General features: G+C 40.0%; 1 protein-coding gene across 8 annotated transcripts in view; it reads right to left on the bottom strand.

Moving 5' to 3' along the window:
• Nucleotides 1-27,598, bottom strand: part of GADL1 (glutamate decarboxylase like 1) — a 249,377-nt gene that overhangs the window by 137,330 nt on the left and 84,449 nt on the right. For 7 of the 8 annotated variants that reach the window (XM_042816571.1, XM_042816573.1, XM_042816572.1 and 4 more), the window contains one exon: nucleotides 21,397-21,547. The exons of the other annotated variant lie outside the window; for it this stretch is intronic. The gene's annotated coding sequence lies outside the window, so the exon portion shown is untranslated. The remainder of the gene's footprint in view (nucleotides 1-21,396; nucleotides 21,548-27,598) is intronic. 8 annotated transcript variants of the gene reach the window in all.

The raw sequence follows: 27,598 nt of genomic DNA, 5'->3' as shown, positions 1-27,598 counted from the left end.
GAAGAGAAGAGAAGAGAAGAGAAGAGAAGAGAAGAGAAGAGAAGAGAGAGAAGAATATAGTTTTAAAGAATATCTCATGTGTAAACATTCCAATTGGCACTAAGCACAAGATAATTTCCTTAGTACTGTCAAATAAAGCTCAGACAGTGAAAGCATTTTCCCAAGTTTTATTGCAATTCCTTAACATTTATGGAGGCAGTTAAAAGTGATGTGAAGCAAGGAAGGTATTCTCTTAGTCTTTTATGACAGGTATCAAGATGTTTTATTCTAAGGAAATAGCTACACCTATTTCCTACTATATACAATAATGATGCCTAGAAAATGGTTACTTCAGTCAAATCGATTGTAAACCAGGATTCTTTTTATTTTATATCTGAAACGATCTCCAAAGGTATTGCCAGAATTAAATCCTTGACAATTTTGGACAAGCAGAAAATTAGGGATGGGTAGGCATACCATGCTGCTGTACCCCTAAGAATTATTACAAGAGACTTTATAGGACTGGAAGGAAATGGATTGTAGAAAAGAGCTATTTAATCCAGAAACATATTCAGTGGGAGAGCTTGGGTTTTGTGGGGAGTGATTTAAGATTTAGTCTTTCCTCTATATTTAGCTCGTCATTAGAGAGAAAGGAGTATCTTTTCTGAACACAAAATCAAAGTGAAGGTGAATGCCAAACCCAAATAAAGGAAGAAAGTGTTTGTAATTCAGATCTGTATCTCTGTGAGGAAGAGATATTCATTAATCCAGGATGCACGCATCAGATGAATCTTAAATCTTTATCTTGTTAAGATAACTGGTTAAGTTCCTTTACAGGTGTCCCAAGTGATATGACTCTCATTTGCTAAGAGAGCACCACACACAGGCAGGCATTCAGGCAAGGATTTCCAGAAGGTCAAACAAAGAGATGCCAAATTCTCCTGAACTTCAGGAAGAACTGGATTCCTAACTCATCCAAGTGCCCTGGAATATCCAGTCTGGGGACACAGGCAACACTAAATGCAGACATTTCAGCTGTATGAGGGCTGCTCCAACAGTAATGTCTCCTGTTTTATGATGTTGGCCCACACTATCAGATATAGATGTTGGTGGTACAGCAGTAGAGGCTGAACCTTCCCACCAGTATTCCATTACATGCTGTTGCCGTGTGACAGATGGCAGCAGAGGGGCAGTCTGACAGAATGCTGTCTGACATGGAAGTGTGTATAAAGCAGAGGTGTGGAACCGTATTCTTCCATGCAGAAAAATTGCACCCACTGACATTTGTTGATGCTTGCTAAATGTTTATGGAGATCAAACATTTGACGTGAGCACAGCGAGGTGGTGGGTGGTGTGTTTCAGCAGTGGCAGCAGCAACAGTGGGTCACCTCCGCTGGTGCAGATTGTAAACAGCACAGCATGCAGGCTCTTGTTCATGGCAAAATACATAGCTAACGGTGGTGACTATTGAAAAATACTGTTTTGTAGCTGAGAATTTTCTCTATCAAATAGCATTATTGTTCTCTTCGTATCTGTTGTAGTTTCAGTGGAAATAAAAAGAAGCATTACTTTCAGAGTAACTTACATTTATCCTGTACTTCATGAACATGAATTCTCTGATGTTTGTTTAAACACATTTTAATTTTAGCACTCTACACTGTCCAAAATACTCAGAACTTTCTGTAGAAACCAAAGTAGAAAAGTCATGAAACTTTTGCAAATCACTGACATTATTATACCACACAATACAGTATACTGTTCTAAAATAATTGCTGTTTTTCTTCTTAAGGCACATCCCTATTTTCTCTTTTACTTTTGACTGATGTTTCGGAATGTTCCAAAGCCCTGCATGTTTATGGTGATCACAAGAGAATGTCTATAGTAGGCAACTTTCTAAGTACTCCAAATACAGGTGTCAGGATTATATACTACTTGACCATCTCTCTATTTAGAAGTTTGAAAGAGATGTGGCCATCCATAGAGCAAAAAAATGTAAAGGCTTCGGAATCATACTTAAAATAACAGGCATATGTTAAGAATCCAGTCTTACTTTTTTCAGTCTTATCTAAGACACTTTATCTGATTTATTTCATTTTCTATATATGGGAGACTGATATGTCAGTATCTTGAATTCCTCTAGGAGACAAAGACTACATCTTGATACTGGTATTACCTCAGGGCATCTTTTATGTGCATTTTTACCCTGCCTCTCGTGGCAATCGTGTAGCTACCCTGTAGTCCTGGAAGTCTGCCATCAAACAACAGGGAGTTGTTAGAGGAAATATGCAGGATTACTCTTTTTAAACCAACTCAAGACCACAGCTCTTTTCCAACAGGTGTTTTACATGCAGGAGTGAAGAGTCTGTGCCTTAAATGTCTTCCTTTCTAAATAAGCACAAGCAAAGAAAAATTAATTGTTATTGTCCTCATTGACAAGAACTGAATAAAAGATAGACAAGCTTTAGGTCCTGCAGGAAGCTGATGGCAATGCTGCTGATTGAACATAAGCATCCCCAGTTTCAGTGCAGTGCTTTATCCACAAATAAGCCCTTATTTGTTAGACATCTGAGTGAGAACATCCTACAATATAGCTTGACATTCCTTTCCCTAGAAGACATTCTCTGAGTGCTAATCTCCACCTTAACTTTTTTTTTAGGTCCCATAAAGCTTTGAACTTATATTAAATTCTTGGAAGAAAGACTGAGAAGTACTTAAAGGTGGTATATGCAATATATACAAAATACTCTTGGGAGTCAGTTCAGTTTTATTGCATTTAGTCTGCTCAGCCAAGTAATATATATCCAGTTCCAGGTACTTGCTTCTTGTCTCAGTTTGTATAGCGTTGGGAGGAAATTGGCACCATACATTTTCCTTACAAGAAGGAATGATGTACGTCCCTACATAAAACAATTTTGAACAACTCACAGGAGCTGAGAAAATGCTAGTTAATTTTCTCTTTGATTTTCTGCAGTTCTCAAGATATTTGTTGGCTGACCTTGCAACCTGGAACACCATGGTCTGGTGTTATTTCTTGCAGACCCGTTGACAGCCTAAGTTTGGATGTGTTATAAATGTGCACCATATGTAACTGCATGTTAGTGTAGCTGTCTTGTCTTTTTCCTCCAGCTTAAAGCTTAAGGATCCTTGATTATTTGCTGAGGGCTTGATAATGAAAGGAAGATGTTAAAGAGGAGAAAACAATTCTCTTGTCCATGCTTCAGTGTGAAGAGACCTGTCAACACACAACAGACGCTTGGATGTGAGGAAGGGATCCAGTCTGCTTCGGTGCATAACCTCACTTACACATCTTTTGCTTCTGAAATGGAATATCCCACTCAACCCGATAACGCTTCCACAATATTCAGAGAGCAAAATGTAGTTTTCTGCCGCCAGACTTGGCAGAGGAGATATAGGAACCTTTTTCAGGTTGTCAAGAGGAATTTCCACCTTAAGATGGAGCATAACCGTCCCTGCTGTTAGCTTGCTGTAAAGCACAAACTGTCACAGTCACATAACATTCGTTTTTGTTATGCAAATATCTGAAAGAACTGAACAGACAACTTTACATGCGTTTTGCCATGTGTGTGATGCTGGGCTTTAATCCAAGAGCAATTTATTGGTGTAAGCAGGATCAGTTTGAGCAACTCCTTTTTCTTCAAAAAGAAGTGCAGCTGTTCACGTCAGAGCCAGAGTGTCCTGCTCTGTCAGTCATGGAGCTGTTGAAGGGGGTCCAGAGGAGGGCCACGAAGATGATTGGAGGGCTGCAGCACCTCTCCATCGATAAAAGGTTGAGGGAGTTGAACTCATTCAGTCTGGGGAAGAGAACTGTTCATGGAGACCTCATTACACCCATCCAGATTTGAAGTGACCTTATAAGCAGGAGGGAGACCAAATTTTACACAGTCTAATAGTGATTGGACAAGGGGGAATGGCTTTTAACTAAAAGAGGGGAAATTTGGTTAGGTGCTAGGGATAAATTCTTTACTTAGACAGTAAAGGCAGCACAGGCTGCCCAGGGAGGTTGTGGATGCCTCAACCTTGGAGGCACCCAAGGCCAGGTTGGATGGGGCCCTGGACAGCCTGATCTGGTGGTGGCAATGCTGTCCATGGCAGGGGTGGAACTGGGTGATCTTTTAGGCCCCTTCCAATCCCATTCATTCTGAGATTCTAATGTAGTATAATCTTTGCTAGGTGTCAGGTTCTAGTGATATTTAGGTCCTCTGGGTTATGTGAAAATTTCCCTTAGGACACCAGGGATATTTTGTCAAAGCATACTAACAGACACTAAAATACAAGCCCTGAAATGTAAGTCCCTAATTCTGAGGAAACATTATTATGCCACTGTACAAATCCACCAAAATCCAGGTTTGGTTCTTGCATATTTTACAAGTTTCTAGTTTTTTCTTCTTAAATAAAATATAACTTAACAATGATAATCACAATTATAGAACAGCTTCCATAATATGAAGAAGAGTATGCTACCACTGTTTAGCCTGAAGAAAACTTGATTACGGAACAACGTGCTTAATTCCATACAGTCTGACAAAGAGAGTGGATAGAGAAGCTGTTCATTGTTCTTTTTAGTGTAAAACATGGGAGACCTCAAACAAAACTCACTGTTTCACAGCAAAAAGAGGCAGTCTTGTGTCTAATGTGTAGTTCAGTCACAAAACTTATCGCCACAAGACACTGAAAATTTTTGAGTTCATGAAGTAGTTGACAGATTTATGGAAGAAAACCTCAGGGCTGCTCAACAGAAAGCTCTTGCAGGTTACCAGCTTCCTGTGGGTTACTGAGGCAGAGCTGTGAGTGAATCACTTTGTCTGTTCTTATGTTCTGCTCTAGGCAGAATGGTATTGGCCAGTGGCAGAGCTGATGTAAAGATCCAGCATGGTGCAGCTGTTATTTCTATCCTTGCATTCCAGAAGTGCATTGTTGCTGTGGCTGGGAAATGTATTTTGTGTTTTTTCTGGTTTTCTTTTTTTTTTTTTTTTTTTTTTTCCCCTGAGTTGAGAAGCTGTTTCTGGATACAAATTTCACTTTCTAAAGAAAATATCCTCAAGAAGATTGATGCTTTTTAAAATAACTTGCTATAATTTAGATAGCTGTGTTATGATAGTAAAAGAAAAAATGGCAAAACTTTGAAAGGCTAATGCTGAATTGTACAGACAACTTTTCAAGCATGCCTTGATGGTTTACTGTCATATATGTAGGTTGCTCTGAAAGTAATCCCACTCATTTATTTCCATGGAAACAGTTACAAAGACCACAACAATACTATTTGGTAGAGCAAATTCTGAGCTACAAAAACTGTTTGTCAACATAGTCACCCCCCACTAGCTATCCTTTTTCACCAGTGAACAACAGCCTGCATGCTGCACTTGTAAAAATCATAGCTGTTGTGAAAACATTGTTGCTAGGAAAATGTTGTCCGCACAGTCCAATTTTCACTGTGCTCACTGTTTGGTCTCCAAAAATATTCAGCAAGCATCCATATATGTCAACAGGTGCCATTTTTTCTGCATGAAGGAAATCAGTGACACACCTTTTCTTCATACACACTTCCAAGTCAGACTCTATTCTGTCAGACTGCCCCTCTGCTGCCATCTGTCACACAGCAACAGCATGTAATGGAATACTGGTGGGAAGGTTCAACCTCTGCTGCCGTACCACCACCATCCACCCTTGACATCACGGGCCAACAAAACAACACAGGAGGCATTACTATAGGAGCGGCCCTTGTATTACTGATGACCTTTATATTTTCAATAATTTTGAGTTCTGATGATTCATTTCAGAAATCTAGCATAAATTGTACTTGTAGAAAATTGATTGCTTGTGAATTATCTTTAGCCGATAACAAAATCTGGAATCTGAGAGTTTTGTCCTGTTCCTTCAACTTCTGTGACTGATTCTTTCATAACAATATATATAAGCTACAAATTCGATCTAGAAAGCATAAAATCACACCATATTTTCTGAAACTATTCCTTAAATAACCCTTCACTTGGATTTTCTGTGTGATATGAGTTTATGATGCTGTTTTAGATTCTTAGTTGCAAACCGATCTTCAGTGCTCAAACGTCACTTCTATATCCTATAAAGGGCAACACTTGGAATATGAACAAAATTATGGTCTGTCAATGCAAAATGACATTGTGCTACCAAGTAATATCTGGCAAGATGAAGCAGTTGGATTTGGTTCTAAACACTTTTGATATTCATCCAAAGTGAAGAAAATTCTATCTGCTCTGACTCGGTGTAAATTGTTTTGAGCAATTTATCAGACTAGTGATGCCAAAGTTAGTGCTGTGAAGTACAGATCAAAACAGTAATTTTGGTCTGGAAGACAAACTTTAACTCCAGTATTAAGAAAACATAATATTAGCATACATTGTTGTAATTCAGACAGCTGTCAAATTAGTTGTGCCATGAAATGAGCTTTGAGAGATATTAAAGATCTAAGATGTTTTGTTAATTACTTCACTACTAGATGATGCACGAAGTATGCCTAGCAATGAAAGCATCCATTCTGGATAGCTGTTACTTGGTGTGAACTAGCACTTTCTTTCATCTGAATAGCCCTCTCACTGGAAATAGCTGACATATGCAATCCAAACTTACTATCAGAAAACTTGTTTCAGCTGTGACTGATACAGCTGATCACAGACTTCATTATTTTGAAGATAAAACTGAGGTATTTTATACATTTATATGACAAAATAGCACAATAACCTCTGGGCAAGTAAGGTGACACAACATAACAGGGACTTGATAATCAACTGAACAAAAGAATTGCCTGACATGAAAGGAGTAACAGTATTAAACAGAAAATACACCAATTTTCCTCCAGATAGATCACATCTATATATAAACAGAATTGTATTTATAACAGAGTATTTACTATTACATGCTCTGTATGAGAAACAAACTTGAGTTCATGTAATCATGACTATCATAGACTACATCCTCCACATAGTAATGTTTCCTGCCCTCTGCTTTGGCCTTTAGCAAGCTTTTTTCTGCTCCTGGTGCAATTAAAGCGAGTTCTCTGCTTTGCTCTCAAGATGTGCTCAACATACCTTCACCATTTATCGAACACAGTCCCATCCCACAACTGGTGAAGATTCCATCACTTTATTTCCAGTCTTCAGGTTGCTTTGCCTGCCTATCGTGTACTTCATGTTACACCACTCTTTAAAGTTTCTTTCAATTTAATGCACTTACATGTAGCTTCAGGATCTTTTTTTCCACTTTAGCTGTTCTCTATGAACCCTCAACCCTTCAGCTTTTTCCAAATGGTTTTCCTTACACCTTTTCAAGCCTGGAGTGTTATAGCACTTTCAACACTCTGAACAGCCCCATTTTGTTCTTCGTAATTACACTGCAAATCTATATTCTCTTGCTGTCACTTGGCCATTTAATCTGCCCTTTTTTCTCTTCATTACTTATAACATCACTCATGCATGCAAGACATGAAAACAATATTAATACCTTGAAATTATCACAATGTGTTCATTTACCTGCACCAATTATTCTGTTTACAGTCTGTTCAGTTGGTCCCACCCCCAGAGTTGGTTATTTCTGTACTGTCACACAAAGTAGCAAACATGCAAAGATTTACTTACCCAACTGGCATTCCTTTCTGTCACCATCAGTAGCTCACTGCCAGTATTCTAATTCATATAGCTAGACTTAAAAATCACTTAAATATCCTTTGGAGGCCTTTGGTCTCACCTCTTCTCTCCTTCACTCGAATTCTCTACCCTCTGAAATTTCCTGCAGCCCATCTTTCAGATGTGGCTCATTAGCAAAGATGCTCTTTCAATTCCAGTTTTTTTCTCGTTCCTAAAGAAGCATCTCAGAAATGAATAGATATTGATATAATTATAAAGACATACACAATTTTTTTCTCCAAACCAGTTCTCCACAATGCCTTTTAACTTTTAAGATGAAACAGTATTACATAAACTTTTTTCAACCTGAAGGTCAATTGAATTCTATCAAACCTGCTGAGCAAATTAGATCTATAACTTATTTGTTTTAATCTCAATTTCTAATCTACAAAATACTGCCTTCACAAATTCTTATGAGTGCTAATTATGAGTTGTTCTTTTTCATTTTTAAAAGGGATTTATTTTCAGCATCCTCTTAAGAGCAGCTTTCACCTGCATTGCAAGGACACCGAATACCCTGAAATCCCCTTTGCTTTTTTGCTTTTTTTTTTTCTAGGCCAGTCCTGTAGTGATGTTTCCTAGAAAAGTTGAAGAGAGCTTTAAAAGAGACAAAGTTTTTTCCTCTGTTGTTCAGGCTTTGATTTTTGTCTGCTCAGTAGAGTCACTCAGCTTATATGTCTTGTTTCATGAATGTTTCGAGGAGCTGAACATCAGAGTTCAGAGTCCAAGCACAGAAGATTAACACGGACTGTTTCTATTGAACTTTTTCTGTGTCTGGTTCTACAGAAGCACAGCAGGATATTTTATTCTGTTTTCACAGTCTGTTTAGAGACATATTTTATATATATTTATATAAAAAATGTGTCTCAAAATATCTAATATTTTCAAGTGTTTCATTAACCCTACATTTCACAGGGAACTACGTTTCCCTCCTCTCCAAAAAGAAAATAGCACTGCTATGAATATTCAAATATTTACTGCAAGAGGACAACAGGGTCTTGCTTGAGAGTTTGTTTGAAGTGAACCTTCAGTACTAAGGCATTCTAGCTAACACATGTAATACAGGGTACACAGGGGAATGCTAAGGGAAAACTGATGAACCACTGGCAGATCTAGTGGATCTAGTAATGCATATATTCCTCTATTCATCCTTTTGCAGAGCGTGTATGACAGCACTTATTGGAGATCTACAGAGCAGCTCTATAGGAGATCTACAGAGCAGCTCCAAAGACTAGAGCAGAAAATTTATTTTTTCTTCTTCAGTCCACTATTAATCTTGACACTGGACTTGACCCAGAACAAAAATAGACAACTATTTTTAGCAACCAATAATGCTCAGATCACCATGTTCAGAGTAGATTATAGACTAGCAATTGGAGATGAGAAGAAAGAAAACAAAATTACTTGCTACTCCACGTTATTTTCCAATTTAAATCTGCAGTTGAACACAATGCAGTGTATTAGAGCACGGAGGGTTGTGACAGATGGCAAAATGCCATCAACTACAGACTGTAGACAGATTCGTAACTAGGAATTCTTTGTACGAGTAGGACTGAGAAGCAGCAGAAAAATCAGTCACTGGGGACTGGATTTCTCTGTTACAGCAGAGACCCTGAAGTGGCACAAGCAAAACAAAGAAGAGATTACAGACCTTGCACTTTGCATAGCAAAGTTCCATCCTTTCCCTAAGGCAACCATGCCAGTCAGAGCTCATTCAGCAGTCAAATGTGTGATTATTTCTCATACCGGGATAATATGGGTAAAAATGAAAAACTACAAATGTATATACCACAGGATGTCTCCCCGATCAAAAACAGCAGAGGAAACTGTAGATGTATTCGAAAAGGAAGTGATTCTTCTCGGTGCATCCTGATTCTTCACCAGCGCATCCTGGTGATAGGCCAAGACCTTTGTCTGAATATAATGAAGAACAACAGAAAAAGCTTTAAAGCTTTATCTTAGTGCTTAAGATAATTTGTCTATGGAAATATCCACTGATAGGAGGAATTAGTTCTCTCCCAGTTCCTCAGACTGAACCAACTTGTTCCCTCTGAAACGAATTGAGGACAACTTCAGGAGCCACTCTACGTACATAACGCTGACAGGCTCATTTGGATTTGGCCTCCTCCACTATCTCATGTCATACTAAGGATGTGCAACATACATTCTTTGTTTCATATTATAAACTGAGAACTCCAACAGGCTATAACACAGCCCTCATGGAAGCAAAAGGGAAGGATCAGACATCAAGGCTGAGTGTCCATGAGTTAACCGTGAGGGAAGTACACTCAAGGTACTCTGCATGATGTTGTAGTCTTCTTCTAATGCTAAATGAGCACAGAGCAGATCATCCTACATGTTTTGGAAAAGACTCATCATATGTGTATCCAAAAGACCAGGGTAGACTGTGCTCTCTGGGCCACGGCCTGTTCCTGCCAATGCTTGTCATAGCACTCATATAATTCATAACATTTCAGTACTCCAGATAGCAGCTGGTTGTAATACATAAACAGGATTTTAAAAGCAGAAAGACTACCTGGATGTTCCCTGTTGTCATTATACATCTCTACAAGGTCAGGCAAGCACAGTACAACCTAGAGACATTAGCTTTGTGCCAGCTGTTCCCTTATTCCAGGAAAATAATCTTGCTTTAATCTTATTTGCAAGAGTCTGATAAAAGAGAATCATTTATCATCCACTTTAAATGAATAAATCTCATTTTAAAATCATTGTGATGCAGCTTATATGTGATCTATATTGCTAACTTATCACTGCAAAAGCTGACAGACCTAAAATTAGATCATCCAGCTGCATATGGATATGTGGAGATGAGACTGAAAACCACACTGTCCCTCTGTTTTGTTTTGCACTAAGTTGGTGGAGAGGAGTGAAATCAGAGCAAGTGCAGCAAGAGCAAGTGAGCAGAACCTTCATGCATTCCTATGCTTTGAAATGTGTATCTGGTCCCACCTCAAACAAGGAAAAATGATGCAAATTACCACTGAAAGAGCCAATAGGGTATGTTTGTGTATGTGTTTGGTGATGGCAAGATGTCTGAGAAGCTGCATTACTACCTGTCTAATAGCCTCGTTCCACATGTGCACACAGCTCAACCACTTTAGGAGCAATGGGATAAAAGCTCTTTTTTAAAAATGTATCACTTAAGTTTTCAGACAATTCATATTTTACATGTGTCAGTCTTGGAAATATCCCTATGAAGTGGCATGTGAAAGCAATTATGTGGCAGGACCTCAAGAGTACTAAATTTATGGTTTGTTGAACATGAGGGTATTTTCAGACAGAGGAATGTGAATTCACTGATAACCAGGCATTTCATTGACTTCCCACATATCATTGCCAGTCCTGGGAAAAAACAAGATAATAACATAAGATCTGTGACCACCAGAGACCTTTCTGGGAAAATAATGGTAGGAATTAAAGTTGCTTTTGCTCTTAGTGACTTGTGTTCTATGTCATCTGACTCAATTTTTCAAGTCTTGAACACACAGGACAGAGTGGTTGGAATTGGCAGGTGTGCACAGGTACCTTACACCATTAGCTGTGTGTACAAGCAGTATTCATGTGAAGCAAATAGGACAAGGGGTAAGCTGGAACTTCTAAATGTCCATACTAGTATGATTAATTGCTCTTCTAAGCACTGCACAAGGCTGAAAATAATCCACTGTTCAGAAACATCCAGGAAAGATAATACAATAAAAAGGAAAAAGAAAAAAAAAAAACAGTCATCCAAAAATCCAAAAAGAACATTCTGTAGTGTTTTGAAAAGAATAAAAAGACAGTCATCGCCTGGTGAAAGCTCTCTGCGTCTTCGTGCATCTCTCTACTGACAAAGCAAATGGAGAATGCTTAATGCAGTACTTAAACTGCTGTAAGGTGGGAATTCAGAACAGTGGAAGGTTACCAAAGAAACCAAGCCATAAATCAGGGAAGTATGTAGCATCAGAAGCCTCAGGGAGATGAACAGGAGGCTTTGAGATAGAGGAGGAACATTCTTTTTTAGCAGAGGTGCTGGTCTAGCTCCAGAAACAACTGAGATTAAAGATGAGCTAAGCTGGAAAGATTCAGTGGCTCAGAAGACCAGTCACAAGCTACAAGAAAGCAATTCCAGACCATACCATGGGGACTGATCTGAGAGCCCAGAGGATATTTCAGAGTAGTAAGAAAAATTAGGCATATAAGCACATCCAGAATTCATTGGTTTGTTTGGATTTTTTTTTCTTTTTTTTTTTTTTTTTGGTATAGGTAAGAGTACTGACACTTCAGAAAGGCATGTGTATGTATCCATTGCACTTCTACCCCAGGTGCTCTGATTAATTGCACCGTGGACCAAAGAATACACGTAGTTGATATTGTGAGGAAGGGTGTTAAAGGCACACAATTTCAGATATGTTAGAGTAAGCTTTAGAAATAAGCCAGCAATGCATCAAAAACAGCACCAAAGTCCATGAGCATGAGAAAATTTAGAGCATGTGATCTCGATGGATTAGAATCCAACACAGTCTGCTGAGTGTCAGTACTCTAAAGGAACGATTAGAACTGTGCCTAATGATTTGTCACATCTCTTTGAAATAAGCAAGTTCTGTATCATAGTGTTAAATGCATTTAACCCAGGCACCAGAAAGAATATTAACTTTCAATCACATGCAATACGCTCGAGTCATTTGCTAATCACTCCTGTTCCTTTTTAACACTTGTGTGTGCTATGAAAATTATGCAAACAGCTCTAACTGTGCCTTTCTTTCAGGTGTTTGCTATTCCCACCATACACCTAATGTGCAGTTTTATATTTGGGCACACATCACTGATTCTGCTGTCTGCTCTCCCCAGATCAATTTGCTGTTCAGCAAATGTCTGCACTGGCCTGTAAGTGCACTATGTAACACTGCACTTTACAGAACTAGCTAGGGTATAGGGTGTATATATATATACACCCTATACCCTAGCTATATAGGGTATATATATATATACCCTATATATATATGTATAAAATATATCGGGTTATATATATATATATATATATATATAAACACACACATACACACACATACAGTGTTGTCTTAGTTTCAGCTGGAATAGAATTGTTTTCTTCTGAGTGTCTGGTACAACGCCATGTTTTAGTTCTAGGAGAAAAACGATGCTGATAACACACTGATGCTTACAGTTGCTGCAAGGCCATTCTTAGTGAAGGGCCCAAGGAGCTACAAGGGAACAGAATTAGGACAGCTGACTTAAACTGGCCAAAGGGACATTCCATACCATATGGCAGCATGTGGAAGGAGTTCTGAAAGGAGATGGAGTTCCTCTGGCTCTCTGCTGCTGCTCAGGGTCTAGCTGGGCATTAGTTGAGAAGTGGTGAGCAATTGCTTGTGTGTCACAATTTTATGTCAACCTATGAGTTCTACTTTGTTGGTTTTTTCCAATTCTCTCCCCAAGCCCACTGGGAAGGGAGTAAGTAAACAATTGTGTGATGCTGAGCCACCTGCTGCGTTAAACTACAGCAGTATACGATAGAGATACACCCTCACCTCCATTTTCTTCAGTGCTTAGTCTTGCTCTGGTGCCAGAGTCAACTTCGTTCCTGACTGAATTCACACCAAATAAAAATGCTTGACAATAAAAAGCAAGGCTTTTTAAGCACATGGAGTACAAGGGGTACAAATGCTCAGCACTGCAGCCACTCAATTTTAATCTCCCTTGCAAGCACCCTGCACAAGGCAAGAGGGACGCTTCTCCATCTTGCTTGCACTCATATTAGACGTGCTGTTAGCACATACGTGAAGGGCCTCAGAGACAGCAAGGCAAATCTGTTGCACTTTATGGTCATAGACTTTGTACTAATGTTTCATGTAGAAAAGCTGACATTATGTATGGATTAGAAATAAGAAATAAGACAACAGATTACAGATCTTTTCTTGTACAGACTGTAAATAGAGAGATCCCGTGCAACTCCTATGAATCTAATTATGCTAAGTTAAATTGTTGTTAGCAGATCTCTGGAAAGGAATTGATCAAAAGCTTCCAACACTTGCAGGCTGGGGACAGGACTTGCTGATACCTCACACATATATACAATAAAAACGTCTCTGGATTCAAGGAATGAGACAATTTCAAGGGAAAGAAAGAGATGAGTAAGCCTTCCTCTGACTTTGATATGGGAAGAACATTATTTAATTTATTAGCTTCACCCTTTGAAGATCAAAAATAGCATTTCTGGGACTAGGTCATGATCATCCTCCATCTTGTTAAGAAAACAACATGTGGGGTTGCAAGTTGAGATTTTAAAGAGTGAGAGGGAGTAGAGACTGGAAAGGAGAAACTTATGAAGTTCCAAAATCTTTGCCATGTGTAAATGAGAAGAGCATAAACTATTTTACACTGCATAAAAGGAAGTTCAGAATGATCAAGATCTGATATAATGAATGAAAGGGAAAAAAAAGCAACAAAAAAAGAACAAATATCAGACAGAGTCTACTGTGCAAGGTATAAAGACATGGTGGCAGATATTTTTCCATTATTAAAAGTACAGACATTTAGTGGCTTTTTACTGTTACTACCAAAGAAAAATTGTTACAGACAGGTTCAAATTCTGAAAGACTTGGAAAAATGAAGGGAAAAAAAGATCTCATCAAGAAAAATCTTTAAGCAATATTTTAATGATACTTTACATTTCCACATCCTGCTGAAATCTAGTAACTAACTGCTGAAATCTAGTAACTAGGCGATTTAAGGAGTGAATGGATAAAAACAACTGTCATGATGCCAAGCAACACTGACACTGAACATACAAATATCAGAATGAGAGGCTTTTCAGCACTGTTACTCTCATTAGTATTCCAGTCAGTCTATTGCACATAGGCACACAGGTTAATTTTACATGATGATGTATAAAATGAAAAGAATACTTTTAAGTGAAAAAACAAAATACAAGTACTTGACTGAAAGACAACCAAGCTTCTCTAATCAAGATTACTGAAGTGCGTTCCAAACTTTTCTGTAGATACAAATTTTTCTGCTCTCAAATTATTTACTTAAGTCAACATATTATGAGAAAGCAAGGTGAAAAAATACACATCCTGAAGCCATGAACTAGAGCTCCTAAAATAGGGACTGGTTTTAGTTGAATGATACTCAGGTTGCTGTGCATTAGGGCTACACAACACTACTTGGGATGTTGTGAAAATCAGATACTAGGGGCGTACAACAGTCTGCTGATTTTGCCTTCCTTTTTAAGAAGCAAAGCTTCCTCTGAATGGGAAGCCTTTTCATACATGGAGATTATCAAATTCAGATGCTAGATAGCTCACAATGCCACACAGCAATGGAAGCAACCAGGTGTTTGTGGGGACAGGTCTGCATTAAGGCGAGTTAAAGCAGCTATCCAAGAAGACTGCCAGCCACTAGACTAAACAATATCCCTACTGATATAAACAGAAATAAAATACATAACATCCAGGTGCCAGTTAGCCCTAAGGGTAACATCTTCAGAAAAGATCTGCTTAAAAAGATGTTGGAGAAACAAGCAGCTTGAAAATGCCACAGAAAAATCAGATGGAGAGAAAAAAGCTGCATGTATTCAAAGAATCATTGATAGGACTGGAATAACTTGGGGTCCTCATCTGCACACTATTCTCTGTGCTCAACCCTGTAAGTGATCACATCCCTTGAAAATAAATGGCACTCCAAAGGCAGGCATCTTCTCATGTGAATAAGATTGAAGAGAGATAGGATAAAGTGCACGTGATCCAAAATTGTTTGCCTTCACTGCGTCATAAATCTCTTTTGAGGGGAAGGAGGACTTGTTTGTTTTCTTGCCAACTCACATGGCCTAAAGAATGATTGCTGACTAAGGAACCTGATGTAATTAGGGAGCTGAATAACATAATAGCAAATGCATCATAAATGGAGTTGAATGCAGAATAATGGAAGGAACAAGGTGAACTGCTTGTATACTCTGATGGCCCATACTCAATAACAATTTAGATAAAAAGGGAATCAGACATTTTTCTGAGAAGGACAGTGCCCACTGGCATTATGAAAAACACTGAATAGCTTTTTAGCCTTCATTAAGGAACAAGCAATCCAGAAAATATCATAGTGCCACTACATTAAAAAGAAAAAAAAAAAATGTGGTGCTATCATATAACATTTCTGCTCATCCAATTTTACAAAAAAAAAAAAACAACCTATAAATAGAAAGGGGCAGCAAAGGGCAATAAAAATGATTGAAGGCACAGAAATGTTTCCATACTGGGAGAGATTAAAAACAGAAAGATTATTACTTTTGTTTGGAAAGAAAAAAAATTGGGAATGACAGATCCATAAACAATGCATAGAAAACAGTGATGAGTTCCTAGGCAAGAAAGAAACACATAAGAACAGAAGGAATTTTTAAAACTGATCAAAGATATAACAGAGCAAACTGTATTTCTACAGGATATTCAGTAGGTTTAAAGAGAAGGCCAAGTACAATTTTTCTGTTGTCTCTCTAGTCAACATGTGACCCCTAGCACAAAAAGGACACTGTTGGAGCAGGCCCAGAGAAAGGCCACAAAGATGATCAGAGGGTTGGGGTACCTCTCCTATGAAGAATGGCTGAGGGAGTTGGGTTTGTTCAGTCTGTAGAACAGAAGGTTCTGGGGAGATCTCGTTGTGGTCTTCCAGTACTTGAAAAGAGCTTATAATTAGGAAGGAGAGTGACTTTTTACATCAACTGATGGATACAGGATAAGGGGGAATGGATTAGAATTAGAAGAAAAAAAAAAATAAAAAAATAAGGTAGATTTAGTTTAGATGTTTGGAAGACACTCTTTGCTCAGAGGGAAATAAGACACTGGTACAGGCTGCCTAAGAAGCTGTGGATGCCCTGGCATTCAAAGCCAGGTTGGATGGGACCCTGGACAGACTGATCTGGTGAGTGGCAACTCTGTCCACGGCAAACGGTTGGAACTGGATGATCTTTAAGGTCCCATCCAACCCAAATCATTCTATTATTCTATTATACTATCGCAAAATTTTCCATGAAAAATTGAATTTCACTCTCTAAAACTCATGCTAGTGACTAATGCTGGTCGCTGGAAATGCAAGTCTGGATGGATCTTGGATATAGTCAATTACGCGTTACTTATAAAATCAAACCATCAACAGTGTTTCCAGTAATGCGTTAGTAAGTAAGCAATTAACAAGTTGACTATTTACTTCCAAGAGAAAAAAGAAGAAAAAAAGGAAGAAAAAATGCAAAAAATATCCCAGGGAATTATTTGTTTAAGAGAACATAGTGGGAACATAATACTTCTCAATTAAATTCTTGTTGCTTTGAATTGCTGAGCACAAATAACTTCTGCCAATCAGTGCAAGAGTTGCAAATGCTGAAAATTCTGACCAATACAACACTGTAATACCTTCCAGAATTCTAGAGCTCCGGATAAATCTTACATACATACATTACATAAATATCTCATGCTTCCTCGGCCACAGTTAGCAGTTATCTCACCCACAACAGAGTGACTACTTTATGAATTGAAGTATACTTTGAAGATGTTCAACTTCTTATAAAGCATCAGAACAAGGTTTAACAACTCTAGGTTCCCCTCATCTCCTTGGCTCGCTGCACTAAGTTTATAGAGTATAATTGAAGTAAATGTGTTACTAAAGCCTAAAATTCGAGGTCCATAACTAAAATCTAATCACTGTTTACTTCTACTTCCTGCTAGAGCATCATCTTTTAAGTCTCAAAGGCAACAATTCTATCTGACTCATTTCTGTCTGCCCTTTGTTTACAAGTTACTAGCAGTATTGAAGTATGACTGCTTTGATTATTCTAGAGACACCGCCTAATAGAGAAGTTTGAGCTTTCTATGCTCATTTGACAGGGGTTCACAGATCAGACTCAAAACAAGGTCCCTGAGAAAATGCACTTATTTATCCACTGAAGGCATCTACTGGAAAATCAATATCTCAGATGTAATGAGTTGTAAGACAAGTAAATTAGAGTACAGATTACTCTGTCAATTGGGACACATAACCTTCCTCTGTAATTAAGTCTTTCATAGGTGCTACATTGCATTTGGCACTGGTTGCTTTGTCTAATTACTGTACTTTCTTTTTAAATGAACAAGAAACTTCCTAAAATATCTTAGCATCCACTTTCATCCTTTCTCACAGCAGCCCTGCTACTGATGTGAAAAGTTACTTTAGAATAGCTCTAACTGCACTGTCCCTGTGAGCAAAATAAATTCATAAATCAAAGGAAGACTTCTATTTGAAAATGCAGCTTAGAAGAATGCACAATTCTTTTTCTCAAAATACACATACATTAATCTGAAAGCCTTGCTGAGGTTTGCAGATGATTGAGGCACCTGAAGTCTCTTACACCTGTACTGGCATACAGACATGCTGTGAGCTCAGGACATGTACGGGCAACAACTACAGAAGAGTAAGAATTTGGGGTAAGTGTGGAATCCTCAAAAACCTCAGAATATTCTCAGTGGCTTAGAAGCATATATGATACAACAGAGCATCCACACTCCTGAATATAATGGAATAGTTTGTCCATGTCATCACGATAGCTCAAAAGAACAGAATCATAGAACGGCCTGGGTTGAAAATGACCGCAATGATCATCTAGTTTCAACTCCTTTGTCATGTGCAGGGTTGCCAACCAACAGCAAAAATCTGATACAGAGCTCTCATAACGTGCAAACCTTTGCTCTCAAGAAGGAGATACCAGAAAGCATAAAGCATTTGCACTTCACAAGCTTGCCTGTCTACCTATAGTTATGAACGGACTCTTTGAATCAAGAGGCATCTGAAAAATTAAATCTTGTCAGAACTGAACTAAATGCAAAGCCAATAAACACTAAGTTTGAGTTTGAATAGATCTGGGAAAAAATCTCTTTCTGAAACAGGAAAAAAAACCAAGGACTAGGTGGCTGCATACACATAGCTGTGGAGCAGAAGTATCTACTGGAAGTCACATACCATAATATAACATTGTTTTTAAGACATCTCACATTATTCTGTAATTTGCAGGTGTTGCATATAGAAAGGTTTTGCTCACCCTAAGAAGAGAAAACGGACTGTTGTCTGTAGTTCTAAAGAATATCTCTGTGGGCAGCAAATCAAAAGTTTCTTGTGTTTTCCCTTCTATTTTTTTCCTCTCAGCTCTTTCCTTTGCACTGCTGCATCTGATCCTCCACCCAGAGAAATCAAAGGAAGATTTTTTCTGATCAGTGCTCCTGTGCTGGTGTCAGTGACAATCAAAGATTGTGAGCTTATTATACGATAAAGTGTTGGGCTTTAGTGACAGATCAGACCAGTTAGGGGAAATGACCACAGATCGACGTTTAAATTGCATTGCTATCTTCTTGGAAAAAGCATAACCTGTTGTCAAGGAAGAAAGCCTTTTATGTTTTGATACTGACTTCCTCCTTTCAAACAGAGTAGCACTGAAAAAAACATAGATCAAAGAAAAAATAGTTGTTTAGATTGCCTGTTAGTTGGGAATTATGAAATCGTATTTGTTTAACATACACTGCATAGAAAACATTTCTTTCTTAAGCCTGCCTGTACCACCAGTAATACAGAATAGTATTCATGCAGCTGAACATCTAGTAGGCAGGTCAGGTACATCTTTCAAGCCTATCTACAACCTGCAGCAGAGTAATGGATAGACTCTAGGCAGTAAACTTCAGCGGCACAACACAGAGCTGTGTTCTTATGAGCTTGGGTCAAGAATCTGTATCTAATTTTCACATTAGTTCTGGTACCTAATTGGGAAAGTATGCCCATATTTCTTCTGAGCCTGACAGGCTCAAATACCCCGACGTAATCTTTTCTCTCAAAAATATTCATGAGGAAGGTATTCTTACCCTTTCAAGCCCCCTTGCAATCAAAAGTAATCCATTTCAGGTAATGGAGACATAAGTCAATACATCAAGGACAGTTTTAAGATGCCTTTGTGAATCATAGCTTAACAGATCTAAAAAACAGCAGTATAGCTGTGCATTTTAATTCATCTGACAGGAATCATGACTTCTTCACATGACAAGTCCCATCAAACTCAAAATGATCAAAGGGACCTTGTAGGCACTGATATTGTAAGTGCCAGCACACAGACAAACTGCTAAGACTACATACTGTCCAACAAAAAGTTAGCAGCGATTCTGACTTTGATGCTACCAGTTGCTGAAATTGAGCCCCATTTTCAGGAACTTACCCATCTATGTCTGTTTTTAGACACTGTCTTTGATATTTTGCAGACCTGGGCACTGGCCAGTAAACAGTACCACACAATTGTTTTCCCACAGTAAATACTGCTTTAGATACACTATATGCTACTTCAGCAAAACATAAACATTTTTAACTTTCCTGTCTAATATATGCAACTCCTGTTTAAAGTGAGGCAACTGGCTTCAGATGACAGACACGAGGAAAAAAAAAAACAACATTATGGAGGAAAGAGCACTGTGATTTTTTAAACCATTGGCATAGCCAGACAACACCCCACCTGGTTCCTAGTACACTGTCTCAAACAGCATCAGATCAAAAAAGTGAAAAATCCACACTCTAGAGGGAAACTACAGGAGACAAAGGTTCTGCCAGTAAGTCATGAAGCCAGATACAGTCTGAGCCATCCACATAGGCAGCCAGCAGCTCAAAGAATAGACACTAAACAGAGGTTCAGAAGTTTCCCAGTAATTCAGCACTCAGTAGGGCTTAAGGTACAACTCACCTGATAACCTTAAAGAGCAGAAATTCATGCTATAAAGCAGAATATAACCCAAGAGAACTTGAACAACAGCAACATACCTTATATAACAATGCCTGCCTTTATGCTTTTATCACTCTGTTTGTAGGCATCTAAAGTGTAAACACTGAAAATGTAGCAGATGCATAAAACTGGACTGCTTCGGTTTAGCACACAGAAGTACATAAAGATCCATTCACTTCAATCCTAAACAGGCATGCAGACACTTTTTTCCTGAGTACCATGCAAATGCTATTTCCTGAGTACTACTCATAGTCTCCAATCTTGTGTGTCACATTCAACGAGGCCTTAAAGCAAGTAAAGTTGAAATCATTTGTTTTAATCCAAAGGAACTAGGAAAATATTCAGGAAAACTGATCCAAATTCACTTTTTAAGAAGATTACTTAAACTGCATTAGGCTGGCAAGTGGATGCTTTTACTCAGAATCAAAGCAGCCTTAACTTGGTTCAGTTTAATTCGCTTTGGAAAGAGATCTGGAATTAATCCTATTTAACAAATCCACTTTAATTACATTAATTACTTCAAATTCTTGAGTTTTCCAGTGCACACAAACCTACTTTCATCTTAATTGTCTGAGCATGCAGAACTAGATGGAACAGTTTAAGGAGCATATTTCAGATACAGGCCTGCATCTCCATGGCTAAACCTCATTAAATAATTATGTGATCTTATCCAATAAAGTTCCATTGCAAAAAAAAAATTAATCACCTTCAGTGGTCCAAGGAATAGGCCATGTGCTCACTAAATACAATGCACTAAATCAAGCAGGCTTGACAGATATTTTGTTGCTGAAGAGGCTTTTAGCTGATGGCTGGGTGGAGGTTTTACAGCTCAGATAATTTTAGCTGCTGAACTGGCATATTGAAAATACCAAAAAATTACAAGAGGATTATAAAAGGAAGAAAACACAGAACTTTCTGCTCTGTCACTCGTATTATCATTTGGTTTCCTACCTGGGTGGTTCCTCCTAAAGTAGCAGAGAGAAACACAGGACAGATATTCTGAGGAAGAAGTTTTCAGGTGGCTTTATAGCCCTGAAACATGAGCTGGAGATGATTCTGGTATAAGCTTGGTCAGTACTTTCAAAGATCTTCCAGTTATCACCTAAAGGAAGATAAAAAATATTGGTTATTTTGCATGACTTCTTCAGATTACTATTATTAGAATTTTTATTAGATTATTAGATTATTATTATTAGAAATTATTATTAGATTAGGCAAAATCTGAATAAGCGACAGAAATGCAAGTGGTAAAATATCCTAGAAAAGAATCACAGAATCACAGAATCACAGAATCACCCGGGTTGGAAGGGACCTCAAGGATCATGTAGTTCCAACCCCCCTGCCTAGCAGGGCCACCAAACACACACATTCAGATCAGGTTGCCCAGGACCCTGTCCAACCTGGCCTTAAACACATCCAAGGACGGGGCATCCACAACCTCCCTGGGCAGCCCGTTCCAGGGCCTAACCACTCTCCTTGTATAGAACTTCCCCCTAACGTCCAACCTAAATCTTCCCTCCTTCAACTTGGATCCATTTCCCCTAGTCCTGCTGTTGTCAGCCCTTTTGAAGAGTTTACTCCCCTCGTGGGTGTAGGTTCCCTTCAGGTATTGATAGGCTGCAATGAGGTCACCCCGCAGCCTTCTCTTCTCCAGGCTGAACAAGCCCAACTCCCTCAGCCTGTCCTCATAGGGGAGGTGCTCCAGCCCCCTGATCATCTTAGTCGCCCTCCTCTGGACCCTTTCCAAAATCTCAATGTCTTTCTTGTACTGAGGGCTCCACACCTGGACACAGTACTCCAGATGGGGCCTCACAAGAGCCGAGTAGAGAGGGACAATCACCTCCCTGTCCCTGCTGACCACCCCTCTCCTGATGGAGCCCAGGATCCCATTTGCCTTTCGAGCTGCCAGAGCGCACTGCTGGCTCATGTTCAGTCTCTCGTCCATCAGGACCCCCAGGTCCTTCTCTGCCGAGCTGCTCTCAAGGACCGCTCCTCCCAGCCTGTACGGGTGCCTGGGGTTCTTCCGGCCCAAATGCAAAACCTTGCACTTTGCCGTGTTGAACCTCATTAGGTTCACCCGAGCCCAGCCCTCCAGCCTGTCGAGGTCCCTCTGAATGGCATCCCTTCCTTCCACCGTATCAACCGCACCACTCAGCTTGGTGTCGTCAGCAAACTTGCTGAGGGTGCACTCAATTCCCTCATCGATGTCATTAATAAAGATGTTAAAGAGCACCGGTCCCAAGACAGACCCTTGGGGGACACCACTTGTTACCGGCCTCCACCTGGACATAGAGCCATTGACCACCACCCTCTGTCTGCGGCCTTTCAACCAGTTTCTTACCCATCGGGTCGTCCACCCATCAAATCCACTTCCCTCCAATTTGGAGATGAGGATGTGATGGGGGACCATGTCAAAGGCCTTGCTCAGGTCCAGGTAAATGACATCAGTCGCCTTCCCTTCGTCCACCAATGCCGTCACTCCATCATAGAAGGCCACAAGATTAGTTAGGCATGACCTTCCTTTGGTGAAGCCGTGCTGGCTGTCTCGGATCACATGCTCATTCTTTATGTGATCGAGCATGTTGTCCAGGAGGATCCGTTCCATGATCTTCCCAGGCACGGAGGTGAGACTCACCGGCCTGTAGTTCCCCGGGTCCTCCCTGCTCCCCTTCTTGTATATGGGAGTGACGTGACCCTTCCTCCAGTCATCCGGGACCTCACCTGACAGCCACGACTTCTCAAATATGATGGAGAGCGGCTCGGCAACCACCTCAGCCAGCTCCTTCAGGACCCTGGGATGCAAGCCATCCGGCCCCATAGACTTGAATTCATTCAGTCTAAGGAGGCACTCTCGGACTTGCTCTGCCCTTACAGTGGGGAGGGATTTACCTCCTTGGTCCCCACATAGAGGTTTGGGGATGCAGGGTTCAGGGACGTGAAAAAGACTAGAATCCTGGCCACCAGTGAAGACCGAGGTGAAGAACTCATTCAGCACCTCAGCTTTCTCTTCATCTGTTGAAGCCAGTTCTCCTTTTAAATTTACCAAAGTAGGTACGCCCGTTTTGGCCTGTCTCTTCTGGCCAATGTACCTGTAGAAGGTTTTCTTATTGTTTTTCACGTCCCTTGCCAAGTTCAGTTCTGCCTGCGCCTTGGCTTCCCTGATCCCACGTCTGCAAGTCCGGACGGCATTCCTGTATTCTTCCCAGGTGACACAGCCTTGTTTCCAGAGCTTGTACACCCCTTTCTTCGCCCTCAGTTCTCTCAGCAGGTCCTTGCTGAGCCATGCCGGTTTCCTACCTCGCCTGCCCACTTTCTTATTCAGAGGAATGGAGACCTCTTGTGCTTCCAGGAGGGCATCTTTGAAGAGCCGCCAGCTCTCCTCAACATCCTTGTCTTTGAGGGCAGCGCGCCAGGGGATCTTGGCCAGCAATCCATTGAGTAGTTTGAAGTTTGCTTTTCTAAAGTTTAGTGTCCTGATCCTGCTCTTTGCCAGGCCTACATCGCTTGAGATCACAAACTCAACCAGGGCGTGGTCGCTGGAGCCCAGGCAGCCTCCGACCTTGACGCCTTTGATGATCTCCTCAGCGTTGGTGAGCAGCAGGTCTAGCAACGCTTCACCTCTGGTCGGTCTGTCCAATACCTGAACCAGAAAGCTGTCGTCAATGGATTCCAAGAGCCTTCTGGAGCTCTTACAGCTCGCCGTGTGGTTTTTCCAGCAGATGTCCGGATGGTTGAAGTCCCCCACCAGGACAAGAGCCCGTGAGCCAGACATCTCATGCATCTGGAGCAAGAAAGCCTTGTCAACAGCCTCCCCTTGATCAGGTGGTCTGTAGTATACCCCTAACACCAGCTGACCTATATTAGTCCCATCTCTAATCCTAACCCACAGGCTCTCAACCTGTTCCTGACTGTTTCTCGTAGGGAGCTCCTCACAGTTTATCCAATCCCTGACATAGAGAGCAACTCCCCCACCCCTCCTACCTCGCCTATCTCTCCTAAAGAGTCTATAGCCGTCGATGGCAGTATCCCAATTGTGGGAGTCATCCCACCATGTTTCTGTGATAGCGACAAGGTCATAACTTTCCGAGTGCATCACAGTTTCCAGTTCCTCCTGCTTGTTACTCATTCCTCCTGCTTGTTACTCAAAAGAAAAGGAAGGGAGATAAAAATGTTAGGCCTTCTGCAGTTGTTCTTTTTCGGTCTGTGACATGTATCAGTCATGTAATAAAACCTTGCTTCAGGAAACAAGTGAAGAACAGCCATACTGTTTCCATCCCAGCCCAAATATCACCTACAGTTTTCAACTGCAAGTATTGTTTTGGAAAGAGAAAGCCACTTGTGGTTCAAAGAGACTTCACATCTCCACACCTCTCACTGTTCCAGCTCTCTCAGGAGAGGGCTGCCACTCTCCCCACCTTGCATCTCCACCGACACCAGCAAGCAGAACTAAGCACAGCTAGAATCCAGACACTTTATACTGGAATGATCTAACTGGGGGAGAGAACAGCAGCTTGAGACAGGATAACCAAATCCATTCCAATGGCCTGCCTGACCTCCAAAAGGAAAGATGGAGATTCTAAAGCAAAACTCAGGAAAACTGGAAATGGCACTGAGGCCACTTTGTCCCAGGAGGAGAAATATCTCTGTGGGTCTTTGCGCATAATTGCCATCTCACTAAAGCACTTCACAGGGAAGAAAAAAAAAATAGCAGGACAAGGCAGGTTTTAACCATCATCTGAACAAGCATGATTCAAGCTTATACTCTGCTACACAGTGCCTCAATTCATTTGAGCTCCTCCTACACAAATTATACTTAGTCCTAGCCTAGTTAGCTCAAATCCATTCACCACAGTAGTTTCTTGTTTCATGTTGGTCCTAGCCTGCATTCCTTTGTCTATCATATCATGAAGCCAATGAGCTGATGCTCAAAGCACGACTAATGATATGGTTCACAGCTTCAGAGCAAGTATATGACCCACTCAGCCACTGACTGGGGAGAAGCTATGCTACCTAAACATCACCATATACTCTCCAACCAGTTTGAAAAAAAATAAAAATCAGCCAGTAGTAGAATGCCTCCAAGTACATATAATCACAAGGCTTTGGTGGTCCCTCATCACTAGGTAGCTAAAACTGTACAGTGATTCTTTCCACATTACAGTCTGCCTAGGCACTTGAAAAGAACTGATGCAACTGATCCACATTTTGACTAACCCCTTTTAGATTAAATCCAGTTGCCACAGTAATAAAGCCATAATGACCCAATCCCAATGAATGAGAGTGACCTCTATGGCAAGTTTGAATAGATTCACCTAGGTGCTTAACACTAGAACGTTGGAATAAGGCTGGAAGAGAAGCAGATGCATGGTTACCTTTCTCTAAGACTGTTAAACTTTCAGAACAGCAAAGCAGGTGAAAAACAAGAACTAAGTTTAGAACTGAAAAGACTTCCTTTCTATTTTAAGGTACAGTTATGACAATAAAAACCACTATCTTCCACACACACGCAGAAGATGATGGCAGAGGTTTTCTATTCATTCAGAAATAGTTGCCTTTTCTGATAGCCAGATATTACAGCAACAGAATAAAAGCCTCGCACACTCCATAAGCAAAATACACTGATCACAAAAGCCAAACTCCATGATGAATACAGAAATAAAATCTTATATCTTAATCATGATACAACCCAAGAGACAGATACAACAAACAAACAAACAAAAAACGTGGTCTGCAGCAGAGTACAACAAAATATTGCTGTATTTAGTGCATTATCTATCACTTGCATTCATCTCCATAATTATCAAGTTCCTTCCTACTCTCCACCTTACCTTCTTTGTTTATGGGTGGAGAGAAAAAAGAAAAAAATCATGATTAATGACAATTTCTAAACATTCTGTTTTAGATATATTTAGCTTCTCCACAGGAAGAAAAAAGAACAAGGATAAAGGGGAGAACCTCTTTGAAGTGCTATTACAGATACATAATTCACAAAGCAGTTTCTCCCCCATAATGGTTATTTGAGCATATTTTCAAACAATATACATGAGATATTTCCAGACATCATAAAACAGCCTGGAAATTTGCATGAAATCTTGTAAGATCTAGTTAAGAGAGAAAAGAGACAGATAGGAAATGGCAACATTACGCAGCTCAGAAGCTATATGGTTGGGTTTTCTTCTCTTCAGGTTTTAATATAATATAGACTCAAGACACAAAGGAAAGAGGATTTCCTTGCTGTTTAACTTGTCAGAACTGAAAGACCACAGAACCTTTGTTTACAGAGGGACTGGGCTTGGCAACATAAAGAAAGATCTTCAATCAAGTTGTCCATGCACTGTTTGAAGGGAAGGGGAAAAAAAAAAACAACCCTACTGCCTTAAAAGCTGTAATGGCATGGCTGTGAGCTCATAGGGAGATAAACAAACAAAAATCAAATCTCGATTTGAGTCCTCAATGACACAGAAGGTGCTTTGTAAGAAGGTCTTTCTTCATCAGCTTCTTCTGTCTTAAGAATTTCTCTCATCTTCCTCGTTTAGTCTGCTCTATGGCCTTTACTGTACTATGACCTTCTACTGTAAGATAAGGACTACAGAACAGACCTCTGAAGTAGCCCACCAGCCTGCTTCCTGCCTGTGACTTCAGGTAACTCAGCAGAGCTTCTGAGCCTCTTCTTGCACTACGTTTCTAGGTCCTCAAATATGCAAAACTATCAACAATGTTTCTGACCTTTCAGCATCTCTTACCTCCATATTTCCTTTAACTTCCTGTTCCATGTTTCTTTAATGATGCTAACCACCTCCTGCCCCTCCTTTTTCTTTCGCAGTTCTGACAAAGAAATTTCTTTCAGTTCTGTTCACAGGCTGTTCAGCATGCCCTTTTCTCACCTCTTCCACAGGCTGTATGCTTCTGTTCTGTACTCAGTCTACCTTCCATTCTTCCATTTGATTTTGAAGTTACATTCAACAAAATCCAAACAGAAAGCAAGAAAGCCCTATATCTGACCTGATGGTAGCTCTGTATATCCTCTAGCAAAGCCTATCTCCAGTAACCTTGCTAACAGATTAAGAAGGGCCAATCAATCTCACTCAGGTAACACACCTATAGCAGGAAATGATTGTGATCAGCTGTCATGACTCTATCTCATGTCATTAGA

This window comes from Centrocercus urophasianus, unplaced genomic scaffold (assembly GCF_019232065.1).
Source record: "Centrocercus urophasianus isolate 14NV4802_14NV808 unplaced genomic scaffold, USGS_Curo_1.0 seq_16, whole genome shotgun sequence".
NCBI lineage: Eukaryota > Metazoa > Chordata > Aves > Galliformes > Phasianidae > Centrocercus > Centrocercus urophasianus.
The sequence above is the reverse complement of the archived record's forward strand: the minus strand, read 5'-3'. Positions and strand labels throughout refer to the sequence as shown.